The following is a 14,099-nucleotide window of genomic DNA, read 5'->3' as shown; positions in this document are numbered from 1 at the left end:
GAGCCCAGGGCAACTAGCTCAATTCCAAAGTCTTCAATCTGAGCTTGGGGTCACTGGCTCGATCCCAAGGTTGCTGGCTTGAGCATGGAGTCACCAATATGATCCCAAGGTTGCCGGCCTGAACCCGAAGGCACCAGCTTGAGCCTAGGGTCGCCAGCTTGAGCACAAGAGCACTGGATTGAGCCCAAGGTCACTGGTTCAATCCCCAGTCAAAGCAGGTATGAGAAGCAATCAATGCAAAACTAACTGGAGTAATGAGTTAATGCTTCTCTTTCTATTTCCCTTCCTCTCTCTTTCAAAAAAAAAAAAAAAAATCCAGTAATTGGGAGGGGCATTTAGCCAAACCCCTGAGGAATTAGAAAAGCCTTCCTAAAGGAGCTGACACATGCTGAGTCATGCAGGGTAAGAATGAGTAAGGATGAGTGGGGAGGAGACTGAGACAGCATGAGCAAACAGAGGTAAAAAGAGAGAGAGCATGCACGCAAGGGGGGGGGGATGACAACATGTGAAGTAGACAAAAGTGAAAATGATAGGAAGTGAGTGTACGGATGGAGAAGTAAGCAGTTGCCAATCCTTTTCAGATAAGTCAAGCACTACAACTATTATCAGATAGATAATAGGGGCCTAGCCCAGTGGTTTTCAGGCAGGAAAGTACTAAAATCAAACTGACATTTCACTGAGGGAGGGGATGGCTTGAGGAGTATTAGAAGGCAAAGAAAATAGTTATGAGGTTACTAAAATAAAGAAATAATAAAGTCCTAAACTAGGACAGCATTAAAAGTAGTGAAAGAGGCTTAGTGACAGATCCTATATGCTCAGTAATAAAGGCAATACTACAGTTTCTAGAGTGGACTATTGGAAAGATGATAATGCCATTACCTGTATTTGGAGGGAAGGTACTGAATAATTCATTTCAGTTTGGACTATACTGCTTTTGGAGTCTCTAGGACACCCAAGCAAGTACATGTATGCAGGCAGTTGGGCAGAAAACTCAGACCTTAGGGCTCAAGACATATGAAAAGCATCAGCATTTGAGAGGTTTACAATGAAAATAATTGTAATATAAGCTGATTCAAGCCCGGCCAGAGAGCTCAGTTGGTTAGAGCATCATGCCAAAGCACAGAGGTTGCTGGTTCGATACCCAGTCAGGGTACATACACAAACAGTTTGATGTTCTGTCTCTCTGTCTGCCTGACCAGGTGGTAGCACAGTCAATAGAGCGTCAACCTGGGATGCTGAGGACCCAGGTTGCAACCCCTGATGTTGCCAGCTTGAGCATGGGCTCATCTAGGTTTAGCACAGGCTCAACAACTTGAGCGTGGGATCACCAGCTTGAGCATAAGGTTATCAACATGATTCTATGGTCGCCGGCTTAAGCCCAACGGTCACTGGCTAAGCTCAAGGTTGCTGGCTTAAGCAAGGGGTCTCTGACTCAAGAGCACCCCTGTCAAGGCACATATGAGAAGCAATCAATGAACAACTAAAGTGCCAACTATAAGTTGATCCTTCATCTCTCCCTTCTTATCTGTCTCTCTCACTAAAATAAAATAAATAAAATATTCAAAAATAACATTTATAGAGAAAACAATGACTGAACTTTAGAAACACTAACATTCAAGGAAAAATTAGTGGAGCAAATGCCTGAAGAAATTTCATATAGTACAGTCAGAAAGGTACAAGAAAAATTGGGAAAATATGCAAAGGCCAGACAAACAGCTAAAAGCTAATATCCAGCAGTCAGAGAGGGAGAGAGAGGAGAAAGAGGAGAGAGGGGAGGGGGGGAGGGAGGGAGGGAAGGAAGGAAGGAAGGAAGGAAGGAAGGAAGGAAGGAAGGAAGGAAGGAAGGAAGGAAGGAAGGAAGGAAGGAAGGAGAAAGAGAGTAGGTTGGCAGAGATCAAGAAGTGTCAAATCCCATAACAGTTTGGATTTTCCAATTCTGTTGTATTAATTTTTTAAAAATCAGGGCCATTTCTTTCTGAGGTTCTTAAGTAGTGAAACCAATCTGAGTGGAAAAAACTAAAGTGATTAAACACTACTGTAAACTACCTATAGAAGATTATCTACAGTTTAGTAGAAGAGTATTTACAGTTGCTCTATACAAAGTAAATCAGTAATATATTTCTTAATAAACCAAAAATTGTTTTCAACCATAATAAAATGAATAGCAAAATGTTTACATTTTACCTTTCCTGGCTTCCTGATCGTTACACATTACCTCATCTATGACTTTCACAAAACTCAACTAACAATATAAAATCTTACAGCCTTACATAACAAGGGAAAGGATTTAAGCATGGGTGATGTAGAAACCTATAATGCTAGTAATTAGGGGAAAGTATTACCAATACAATAAAAATTTATCAGAAATGGAAAGAATTTTTGATGTTGAAAGAAAAAAGGTATTTTAAAAGATAAAAGGAGACATAAATAGAGCAAGGGTCAATTTCTGTTTATTGATTTTAGCTCTATTTTATCTACAATACACTTTTGACAGACCATCTAAAAAAATCACTCCCTCTTGGATGACTGTAGTGTACTGTACTAACTGAGAATGGTTCCTAAGTGTTTGGTCCCACCCATACCGAACTCCACAAAAAACTTTTAAAAAAATTAATATGAAGCATATTCTCAGATGACCACCTAAAGCAAAATCAGTAAAACAAAGAAAAAACATGACTCAAAATTGGAAAGGTAGCAGCATTTTCTTGGAATGGGGTGAAGGGGTGGGAACTCCCAAAGTGTGTGTCATTAGTCAAAGCTAGAAAAGCAGGATTCAGACTACGGCAGAGCAAACATGCACTCTCTAGGCCGGAAAGAAAAAAGGGCATGTTGGGTCAGTGCCTGTAGAGTTGGGTGAGTCAAGGACACAGTGGAGAAAAGTTACCTCAGAATTCTACTACTCAGAATTTGGACAGGCTTTGCCACGTTGCTTTGCACATGGATGAGACTAACATATAAAGCTAACATCACTATCACAACCTTTCTAGCACTAGTTTGATTTTACTTTAATATAATATCCAATTTGTAAAATATTTATTTCTATGGTTGATAGCAAGAATGAATGTTTATTTACTACATATATTTATCTTGAACAAACTGCTTATTTTTTGGTCATATATTTATCTACAATAATCTTGATGGCCTTCTTTTATTTTGAAAAGGGCATTTTATATGTTATACATATTCATTTTTCTGTCATAATAAATACAAATGATGCCCACTTTCCATTTGTCTTGGAACAAAAGTTTCTAATGTTTATTTAGATGCTCATTGATTTCATTTGCCTTCACTTGGCTTTAGGCTGTAAGTTACTCTTCTAACATTAAATTCTGAAGTGGTTTCCATTATTACACAGTCACATTGCATGTCTTGGACCTTTCCAACTTGTCTGCTCCAATCATTCCCCTTTAATTCTTTTATATCATTTAATTGCTTCTTATCAAATACATTATCATCCATTCTTTAAAATAAATATTTTTTGTGGATAAGTATTTATATAAAATTTAATGGGTTCCATGCAATTCTACTCCTAGATTGCTACCCAAAATAACTGAAATACACTAGAACTGTACACAAATGTTCCTAGCAGCACTGTTCATAATAACCAAAAGTTGGAAGCAATCAAAATGTCCATCAATCACTGAATAAAATAAGATATATTGCCCATCAACCATTGAACAAAATAATTAGCAATAAAAATTAACTACTGATACATAATACAATGTTGATGAACCTCAAAAATATAATGCTAAGTGAAAGAAACCACTCAAAAATGATTACATATAACAATTTTTTATTTGCTATTTCTAGAATATGTAAATCTACAGTGCCAGATAACAGACCAGTGGTTGCCTAAAACTAGGTATGGGATCAAGGACTGAATACAAATGATGTACAAGGGAACTTTACTAAAATTAATTAACTTCAAGTAAACTCATCTTACATTTATAACGGAGGAATTTTTTTTTTTTTTTTTTACAGAGACATAGAGAGTCAGAGAGAGGGATAGACAGGGACAGACAGACAGAAACGAAGAGATGAGAAACATCAATCATTAGTTTTTAGTTTTTCATTGCGCATTGCAACATCTGAGTTATTCATTGATTGCTTTCTCATATATGCCTTGACTGCAGGCCGTCAGCAGACCGAGTAACCCCTTGCTTGAGCCAACAACCTTGGGCTCAAGCTGGTGACCTCGGGGTCTTGAACCTGGGTCTTCCGCATCCCAGTTCGATGCCCTATCCACTGCGCCACAACCTGGTCAGGCTATAACGGAGGAATTTTATAGAATGTAAATTATAATTCAATAAAGCTGCTTTTGAAAAGTCAGTGAAGAAAGGAAGAAGAAAATATAAATATATACACAGATACTAAGTAATCTTGAAAGATAAAAATTTGCCTGACCAGGCGGTGGTGCAGTGGATAGAGCATCGGACTGGGACACTGAGGACCCAGGTTCAAGACCCCAAGGTTGCCAGTTTGAGCGTGGGCTCATCTGGTTTGAGCAAAAGCTCACCAGCTTGGAACCGAGGTTCTGGCTCGAGCACGGGGTTACTCGGTCTGCTGAAGGCCCACGGTCAAGGCACATTTGAGAAAGCAATCAATGAACAACTAAGGTGTCACAAAGAAAAACTGATGATTGATGCTTCTCATCTCTCTCCGTTCCTGTCTGTCTGTCCCTATCTAGCCCTCTCTCTGACTCTCTCTCTGGAAAAAAAGAAAAAATTTAAGGGATTCAATTTGTTACTGATAAAAGTAGCAGAAAGTATTTTAAAAAATAAATATTCAGTGCTTCCAAGAGTGACATAAGAGAAACATTTTCACAAACTGGTCATGGGTGTATAAACTGGCACAACCTGTCTAGAAAAGAGTTTGTCAAGGTTTACCAAAAGAGTTTTAAACATATGTCCTTTCACAGCCTAAAGTAGTAAAATATATGAAAAATGTATTTATAAAGATATTCAGCAAAGCAAAACTTCTAAGAGTTTTTTTTAATAGAAACTGTAAATGGTCACCATAGGAAGAATGTTAAGAAAATTACCGCCTGACCAGGCGGTGGCGCAGTGGATAGAGCATCAGACTGGGATGCGGAGGACCCAGGTTCAAGACCCTGAGGTTGCCAGCTTGAGCGCTGATTCGGCCCCCGCGCGGGGGGGGGGGGGGGGGGGGGGACGGGACACATGACTCTTTTCTTTCAGACTGACTGTGGGGCAGCTGGCAGCATGTTGACCCCCGCCCGGAGGAGGCTCATGAGGGATTTCAAGCGATTGCAAGAGGACCCACCTGTGGGTGTGAGTGGAGCACCATCTGAAAACAACATCATGCAATGGAATGCAGTTATATTTGGGCCAGAAGGGACACCCTTTGAAGATGGTACTTTTAAACTAGTAATAGAATTTTCTGAAGAATATCCAAATAAACCGCCAACTGTTAGGTTTTTATCCAAAATGTTTCATCCAAATGTGTATGCTGATGGTAGCATATGTTTAGATATCCTTCAGATGGAGTCCAACATATGATGTATCTTCTATTTTTAACATCAATTCAGTCTCTGCTGGATGAACCAAATCCAAACAGCCCGGCCATTAGCCAGGCAGCACAACTTTATCAGTAAAACAAATGAGAATATGAGAAAAGAGTTTCAGCCATTGTTGAACAAAGCTGGAATGATTCATAATAATAGACAACTGGTCTGTTAATCTTTTTCATCATTGTTGTGTATAATTTACCTCTCAGAAGAGAAAGGCTAACAAATTTTAAGTGCCACAGGTTTTAAGGATTCTACAGGAAAAAAAGGCCCTTCCGTTTAGAACCTACAAAAGCTTGTGTATCTTGATTAATGTACTTTTTATTGCATGGTGTGAACTAAGTTATTGCTTACATAAATTTGTAATATATCCTGTTTGTATTTTTTTCCAAGTGTATAATGCTGGTGTGGAGTTTTCATGACAGAATATACACATTTTGTAAATGTACTTTTTTCAAATATTGAATGCCTTATTTTTGAATTCTTTAGATTTTTAAATTGGAGAAAAGCACTTAAAGTTTCTTATATATGAGTATTACATGTAAAGCTGTTAAAATACATAACTTCAGTGCAAGAAAAAGAAAAAGAAAGCAATCAATGAACTAAGGTGTCGCAACGAACTAAGGTGTCGCAATGAAAAACTAATGATTGATGCTTCTCATCTCTCTCCCTTCCTGTCTGTCTGTCCCTATCTATCCCTCTCTTTGACTCTCTGTCTCTGTAAAAAAAAAAAAAAAAAAATTACAGTACATCCAAGAATAATACCTTAAAAATGTTTGTGGGCCCTAGCAGTTAGTTCCATGGGTTAGAGCAGGAGTCCCCACCCAAACTTTTTACACAGGGAGCCAGTTCACTGTCCCTCAGACTGTTGGAGGGCCGGACTATATAAAAAACTATGAACAAATCCTTATGCACACTGCACGTATCTTTTTTTTTTTTTTTTGGTATTTTTGTTATTTTTCTGAAGCTGGAAACGGGGAGAGACAGTCAGACAGACTCCCACATGCGCCCGACCGGGATTCACCCAGCACGCCCACCAGGGGGTGATGCTCTGCCCCTCCGGGGCGGTCGCTCTGTTGCGACCAGAGCCACTCCAGCACCTGGGGCAGAGGCCAAGGAGCCATCCCCAGTGCCCGGGTCATCTTTGTTCCAATGGAGCCTCGCTGCAGGATGGGAAAAGAGAGACAGAGAGGAAGGAGAGGGGGAGGGGTGGAGAAGCAGATGAGCGCTTCTCCTGTGTGCCCTGGCCGGGAATCAAACCCGGGACTCCTGCACGCCAGGCCGACGCTCTACCACTGAGCCAACCGGCCAAGGCCAGCACATATCTTATTTTAAAGTAAAAAAACAAAACGGGAACAAATACAATATTTAAAATAAAGAACAAGTAAATTTAAATCAACAAACTGACCAATATTTCGATGGGAACTATGCTCCTCTCACTGACCACCAATGAAAGAGGTGCCCCTTCCGGAAGTGCGGCGGAGCCAGATAAATGGCCTCAGGGAGCTGTATGTGGCCCTCGATGCCGTAGTTTGGGGACCCCTGGTTAGAGCGTCATCCAAAACAACAATATTGCAGCCTTCATCCTTGGTCAGGGCACACACGGGATGCAACGAATGAGTGCACAACTGAGTGGAACAACAAATGAATGCTTCCCTTTCCCCTATCTTCTCTATCCCTTCCTCTTTCTGTCTCTCTAAAAATCAATTAATAAATAAAAAATTAAGCCCTGGCCAGATAGCTCAGTTGGTTGGAGCATTGTCTGGAAGCACAGAGGTTGCTGGTTCAATCCCGGTCATGACTCAATGTTCCTGTCTCTGTCTCCCTCTCCCTGCCTTTCTCTTAAAAAAAAAAAAAAAAAAAAAAAGTTTGTGGGCCTACAACCCAGTGCAGAGCATAATGGCATAGCCACTGCCACCACAGGCACTCAAGAGGAAGATGCTCTAGGAGGAAGATACCATTTCCTGCATGCCATGACTAGCAGAGTGCTGGTGTTATATCCTTTAACTTTGCAAATGATGCTATATACATTTGACATTTTTTAAATGTGACCTTCATTGGTTGGAAGAGAGTCCAATCAAAACCGTGCTCTGGAGGGAAGAGGAACTAAATATAGGATGATACAGATTGTTCACCAATAGGGTTAAACAGAAAATTATTTGTAGTTACTGTCTGAAGCATGTGGTGGGGCTTGTGACTGGGATAAATAAATATCAAAGATCATCTAAGCACAGCCAGTTGGGTTCATGGCTTTAGATTTACGTGTAGACCTTCTGTTCCAGAAATTTTTTTTTTTTTTTGTATTTTTCCGAAGCTAGAAACGGGGAGAGACAGTCAGATAGACTCCCGCATGCGCCCAACCAGGATCCACCCAGCACGCCCACTGGGGGGGGGGGTGACGCTCTGCCCACCAGGAGGCGATGCTCTGCCCCTCCGGGGCATCGCTCTTCCGCGACCAGAGCCACTCTAGCGCCTGGGGCAGAGGCCAAGGAGCCATCCCCAGCGCCGGGGCCATCTTTGCTCCAATGGAGCCTCGGCTGCGGGAGGGGAAGAGAGAGACAGAGAGGAAGGACAGGGGGAGGGGTGGAGAAGCAGATGGGCGCTTCTCCTGTGTGCCCTGGCTGGGAATCGAACCCGGGACTTCTGCACACCAGGCCTATGCTCTACCACTGAGCCAACCAGCCAGGGCCAGAAATTTCTAAGTTTTACAAAAAGAAAGAGAAAGTTACACTAAAGGAAGTCAGATCAATGCACAAGTACACCAAGAACTTCTACTAAAGTAATGGCACTGTCAGAGATCAGGTTCCCCTAGGAGCTGACTTCATATATGAAGCTTACAATATGGCAGCTTTGTGGAAATCACTGTTTATTTTTATCTGTGAAAATAACCACAATGGAATGGGAGCATCCAAAGCCAGTACTGATTACTATAAAAGAGGCAATTTTATTCCTGGGCTAAGGGCAGATAGAAGAGATGCTCCATGTGTCCAGGAGGCAACAAAGATTTCAGCAGCCTATTATAGGAGACCATGTAAATACAGCTGCAGATTTACCATTATCAAGAACACAGCCTGACTTGTGGCACGGTGGATAAAGCATCAACCTAGAAAGAATACTGAAGCTGCCAATTCAAAACGCCAGGATTTGCCGGGTCAAGGCCCCTACGAGAAGCAACTACTACTACTAGTTGATGCTTCCCGTCATCTTCTTCTTTTCTCTCTCTCTCTCTCTCTCTCTTTAAAAACTCAGATAAAATCTTAAAACACACACACAGAATGTTAGTGATCCTAGAGTCAGTTATCATTCACAAGAAAAAATTCAAGTAAGAGTAACTTTATTATGCATCTCAGAGAACAGTACATAACATTGCCAGTGTTGACAAATTAAAAGATACTGATGTTGAAGTGAGAAAAGAAATAGAGAATACGGTCCATTTTGCTACCCAGTTTATTCCAAACCACTTTGGAAAAATTAAGCTATCACCTTTACAGCAGCGATCCGGCAGTGATTCACCTGTTGAAGCTTGTGGTGAGAATCAGTGAATCAAGTTTAAGTAGATCATTTTTTTAAAAAGACAAAATTTATTATTATGCTTTCAAAAGGACTTCATGGTCACCTTTAAAAATTTTTGTGACCTCAACTTTAAATGGAATTTTTAAACTGAAACAAAAAAAAAAAACATAAAATGGGCCCTGGCCAGTTGGCTCAGTGGTAGAGCGTCGGCCTGGCGTGCAGGAGTCCCGGGTTCGATTCCCGGCCAGGGCACACAGGAGAGGCGCCCATTTGCTTCTCCACCCTTCCCCCTCTCCTTCCTCTCTGTCTCTCTCTTCCCCTCCCGCAGCGAGGCTCCATTGGAGCAAGGATGGCCCAAGCGCTGGGGATGGCTCTGTGGCTTCTGCCTCAGGCGCTAGAATGGCTCTGGTTGCAACAGAGCAACGCCCCAGATGGGCAGAGCATCGCCCCCTGGTGGGCATGCCGGGTGGATCCCAGTTGGGCGCATGCGGGAGTCTGTCTGACTGCCTCCCCGTTTCTAGCTTCGGAAAGATGAAAAAAAACAAAACATAAATGACTGCTCAAAATGTTTAAAGGGAAAGCTAATAAATTCTTATTCAGAAAGAAAAGCACTGAGGGAAAAATACAAATATTATATAATTAGCATGACCCAAGTAGCAGAAGATACAAAATGTATACACTTGGGGAACTGGGAGGCATTAAGTTAAATTTCTGGGAAAACAGAGTAAGATATTTGACACATAGGACATGTAGGGTAGGAACTCTCTCATAACTACAGTTACAGAAACAAAACTCACCCTAAAATAAAATCTAATCTCTAAGGCAAGCAAAGCTCTCCCCTCTTGTCAGTGAGTCACAGAGCTTTCTTAGGGTGATTTTGCCTATTAAGCCAGTAGACACACCATCTCTCTCCTGTTACAGGGAGAGAGATGTTAAGTACAGTATGTTTTATAAACAAAAGTTATTATGATTAGAGGAAAATATCTTCTAATATCAGTTATAAGTAACAAATTGCATCACTCAACTATAGCCATCAAACTCCTATATTTTACTTCCTGGCCATGTTACTATATTAATTTACTCCCTAAAACAGAAATAATGACCCCCTCACTAGGTGGCCTACTGCAGCTACACTATACAAAAAAGAAGAGAGCTTCTGAAAATCTAAAAATAAATGTATAAAAATACAATTTTCTTTTTTTACCCCTCAGAGGGAAATGTATCATCATTTCATTATGACTACCATTATAAACTGATGTACCAGAGTAACTTGCTCACGAACAAAATTTCCCCCAAAAAATGGAATAGCTGGCCTGGTTGCATAGTTCAGTTGGTTAGAGCATCGTCTCAATACACCAAGGTTGCAGGTCCAATCTCCAATCACGGTACATACAAGAATCAACCAGTAAAGCATAAATAAGTGGAACAAATCGATTTCTCTCTCTCTCTCTCCTCCCACCTTCTCTCTAAAAAACCAACAAAAATAATTTAACTTAATTTAAAAAAACAATGGAATAGCTGAGTCCTTTATTCACTGAAGATTTAATTATCTCATACAATCAGTGAAAGAAAACAATATAATATTATGAAAGTCATCTATTTCTATAGTCTTTGCTTCGTAGGGTTCCAAATTGAATTTCAACATGGTTGCTGACTCTGAAAGTGACTTTCACATACTCAGAAATAATTTTTTTTTCCTTGCATTTTTTCGAAGTGAGATGTGGGGGGGGCAGATAGACTCCGGCATGCACCCCACCAGGATCCATCTGGCATACCCACCATGGGGCAATGCTCAGCCTCTCTGGGGTGTTGTTCTGCTGCAACTGGAGTCATTCTAGCACCTGAGGCAGTGGCCATAGAGCCATTCTCAGCACCTGGGCCAACTTTGCTCCACTGGAGCTTTGGCTGCAGGAGGGGAAAAGAGAGAGAGAGAGAGAGAGAGAGAGAGAGAGAGAGAGAAAGGAGAGGGGAAAGGGTGGAGAAGCAGATGGGCACTTCTCCTCTGTGCCCTGTGACCAGGAATCAAACCCAGGGCTTCCACACACGGGCTGATGCTCTACCTCTGAGCCAACCAGCTAGGGCTTCAGAATTAACTCTTAAAGCATTTGGTCATTTTAACCAACTTTTAGCTGAGTTCTAATTATAATGTTAATTTTTCCTAGAATGGCCCAGTCAATTAAGCTATAACATTCCCTTGGGCTTTATGCCATTTCCTAAGTTTAAAATAGAAACATCACTGACTTGTGGTGGCGCAGTGGATAAAGCGTCGACCAGAAAATGCTGAGGTCGCCGGTTCGAAACCCTGGGCTTGCCTGGTCAAGGCACATATGGGAGTTGATGCTTCCAGCTCCTCCCCCCCTTCTCTCGCTCTGTCTCTCCTCTCTCTCTCTCTGTCTCTTCCTCTCCTCTCTAAAGTGAATAAATTAAAAAAAAAATAAAATAGAAACATCAGGTGAAAAAAAAAAAGGTACAACCTAACAGTCTATGCAACTTAATCAGAGATAAAGCTGTGCCCATAGCTTCATAACAAAAAGTCAGATAAACTCCAGAAAATCAACGATGACAGTTTTACTGCTGAAAAGGCCTGTAAAATACCCTCACAGATGAGATAACTTAGGGCCTGAAAGAAATGGCCAGTATAAGAACAACACAAGACAAATAAGGAAAGCTGGGCAAGGGGACCAGAGACTCCAAAATATTCTATTTCACAAATCAATAGCCTCCATAATCTCAAAAATATCTCAAGACAAAATTGGTTAAAGTTTCAAATGATAGACAAATTTAAGAATCATTCACTTGCCTTAGCTGGGTTGCTCAGTGGATAAAGCATCATCCCAGCACATGGAGGTCATGCGTTTGATCCTCGGTCAGGGCATGTATGAGAAGCAATGAATGAGTGCATAACTAAATGGAACAACTAAGTGGAACTAAGTGGAACAGCAAGTTGACGCTTCTCTCTGTCTCTCTCTCTTAAATCAATGGAATTTAAAAAAAAAAAAAGAATCACTCACTGAAAAAGAACTTAAGTCCTTGCTATGTGCCAGACTCTATATTAAGTCATTTACATATATAAGCTAATTTGATTCTTACAACTCCCTGGTAAAGTATTTATTATTCCTACTTTATAAACAAGGAAACTGAGGCACAGAGAAGTTAAGTTACTTGCCAGAAGTAACCAAGGACTAGGTGGTGGTGCAATGGATAGAGCATTGACCTGGGACGCTGAGGACCCACGTTCTAAACCCCGAGGCTGCCAGCTTGAGCATAGGCTCATCTGGCTTGAGCATGGGGTCACTGGCTTGAGCGTGGGATCATAGACATGACCCCATGGTCACTGGCGTGAAGTCCAAGGTCACTGACTTGAGCCCAGGGTTGCTGCCTTGAGCAAGGGATCACTAGCTCGGTTGAAGCCCCCAACCCCAAAATCAAGGCGCATATGAGAAAGTGATTTATGGACAACTAAGGTGACATAGCTGAGTTGATGCTTCTCATCTCTTTCCCTTTCTGTCTCTCTCTTAAAAAAAAAAAAGTCACCAAGCAAAGAAAAATCAGGATATGAACCCATCCAGTGATCTCAGCTGTAGTCCCTAAATCCCCACTTCTGATCTCCTAGCTCTTAATTACTCAACTACATTGCCTTCTTAAATTTTGGTTAGTCCAACCATGCAGATGAGAAAACTGTGACCCCTGAGGAAGAAACAGAATTTGTTCAAGGTTCAAAACTATTTAATAGCAGGACTAGGTCTAGGACTCAAGTTTTTTTAATATGAATTCAAATTATGCTTTTCTATTTCACACTGAGCTTCCCCTCCATTTAGTCTTTTTCAAAAATAACTTGTTTTTCTGAGTAGAAAATACTTATTGTTGAACTCAAGAGAGTACTATAAAGTACAGAAGAAATTAAAACCACTCCTTCCAGTTTCCAAGAATAACCACTCAACAGTTTAACATATTTCTTTGTATGCATACAAGACTAACATTCTACTTGCCAGCCTGACATTTTTTAAAAAGTTTAGAAGGCCCTGGCCGGTTGGCTCAGTGGTAGAGCGTCGGCCTGGTATGCAGAAGTCCCGGGTTTGATTCCCAGCCAGGGCACACAGGAGAAGCGCCCATTTGCTTCTCCACCCCTCCCCCTCTCCTTCCTCTCTGTCTCTCTCTTCCCCTCCCGTAGCCAAGGCTCCATTGGAGCAAGGATGGCCCCGGCGCTGGGGATGGCTCCTTGGCCTCTGCCCCAGGCGCTGGAGTGGCTCTGGTCCCGACAGAGCGATGCCCCGAAGCGGCAGAGCATCGCCCCCTGGTGGGCAGAGCGTTGCCCCTGGTGGGCATGCTGGGTGGATCCCGGTCAGGCGCATGCGGGAGTCTATCTGACTGTCTCTCCCCATTTCCAGCTTCAGAAAAATACAAAAAGAAAAAAAAAAAGTTTAGAGACAGCCTGACCAGGCGATGGCACAGTGGATAGAGCATTGGACTGGGATGCCAAGGATCCAGGTTCGAGACCCCGAGGTTGCCAGCTTGAGCAAAATAAAATGAAAAAAAAAAAATGCTCACTAGCTTAGACCCAAGGTCGCTGGCTCAAGCCAGGGGTTACTCAGTCTGCTGAAGGCCCGCAGTCAAGGCACATATGAGAAAGCAATCAATGAACAACTAAGGCAGGGGTCTCAAACTCAACTCAGCATGTGGGCCGCAGAGCAAGATCACAGCCGTTCAGCGGGCCGCACTAGGTCTACAAAAGGCAACTGTTACGCAACACTTTTCTCACTGCAGTTGAAAACAAAAAAAAATCAGTACAACAAGCACAATCGTACATGCAGTTTACTCAGTGTCACAAAACGACCAGAAACTGTAGTTCGCATCACAACTGCTGTTAACTAAGCTAATATCTAGCTAGGATGCTAGAGAAATGAAAAATACAAGTAGGCCTCTAGGCTTACTTAATTTTATCCAAAATATTTTGAACTTCGTGGATTAGTCTGCGGGCCGCACAAAATTGTTTGGCGGGCCGCGAGTTTCAGACCCCTGAACTAAGGTGTTGCACCGAAAAGCTGATGATTGATGCTTC

At 41.8% G+C, this 14,099-nt stretch overlaps 1 protein-coding gene and 1 pseudogene across 39 annotated transcripts in view; one reads left to right on the top strand and one right to left on the bottom strand.

Moving 5' to 3' along the window:
• SLMAP (sarcolemma associated protein) overlaps nt 1–14,099 on the bottom strand; it is a 187,399-nt gene that overhangs the window by 127,101 nt on the left and 46,199 nt on the right. The gene's annotated exons all lie outside the window — the stretch shown is intronic.
• Nucleotides 5,166–6,048, top strand: LOC136314234 (ubiquitin-conjugating enzyme E2 B pseudogene; annotated as a pseudogene).

Source organism: Saccopteryx bilineata, chromosome 10 (assembly GCF_036850765.1).
Source record: "Saccopteryx bilineata isolate mSacBil1 chromosome 10, mSacBil1_pri_phased_curated, whole genome shotgun sequence".
NCBI lineage: Eukaryota > Metazoa > Chordata > Mammalia > Chiroptera > Emballonuridae > Saccopteryx > Saccopteryx bilineata.
This window is presented reverse-complemented; position numbering and strand designations above follow the sequence as displayed.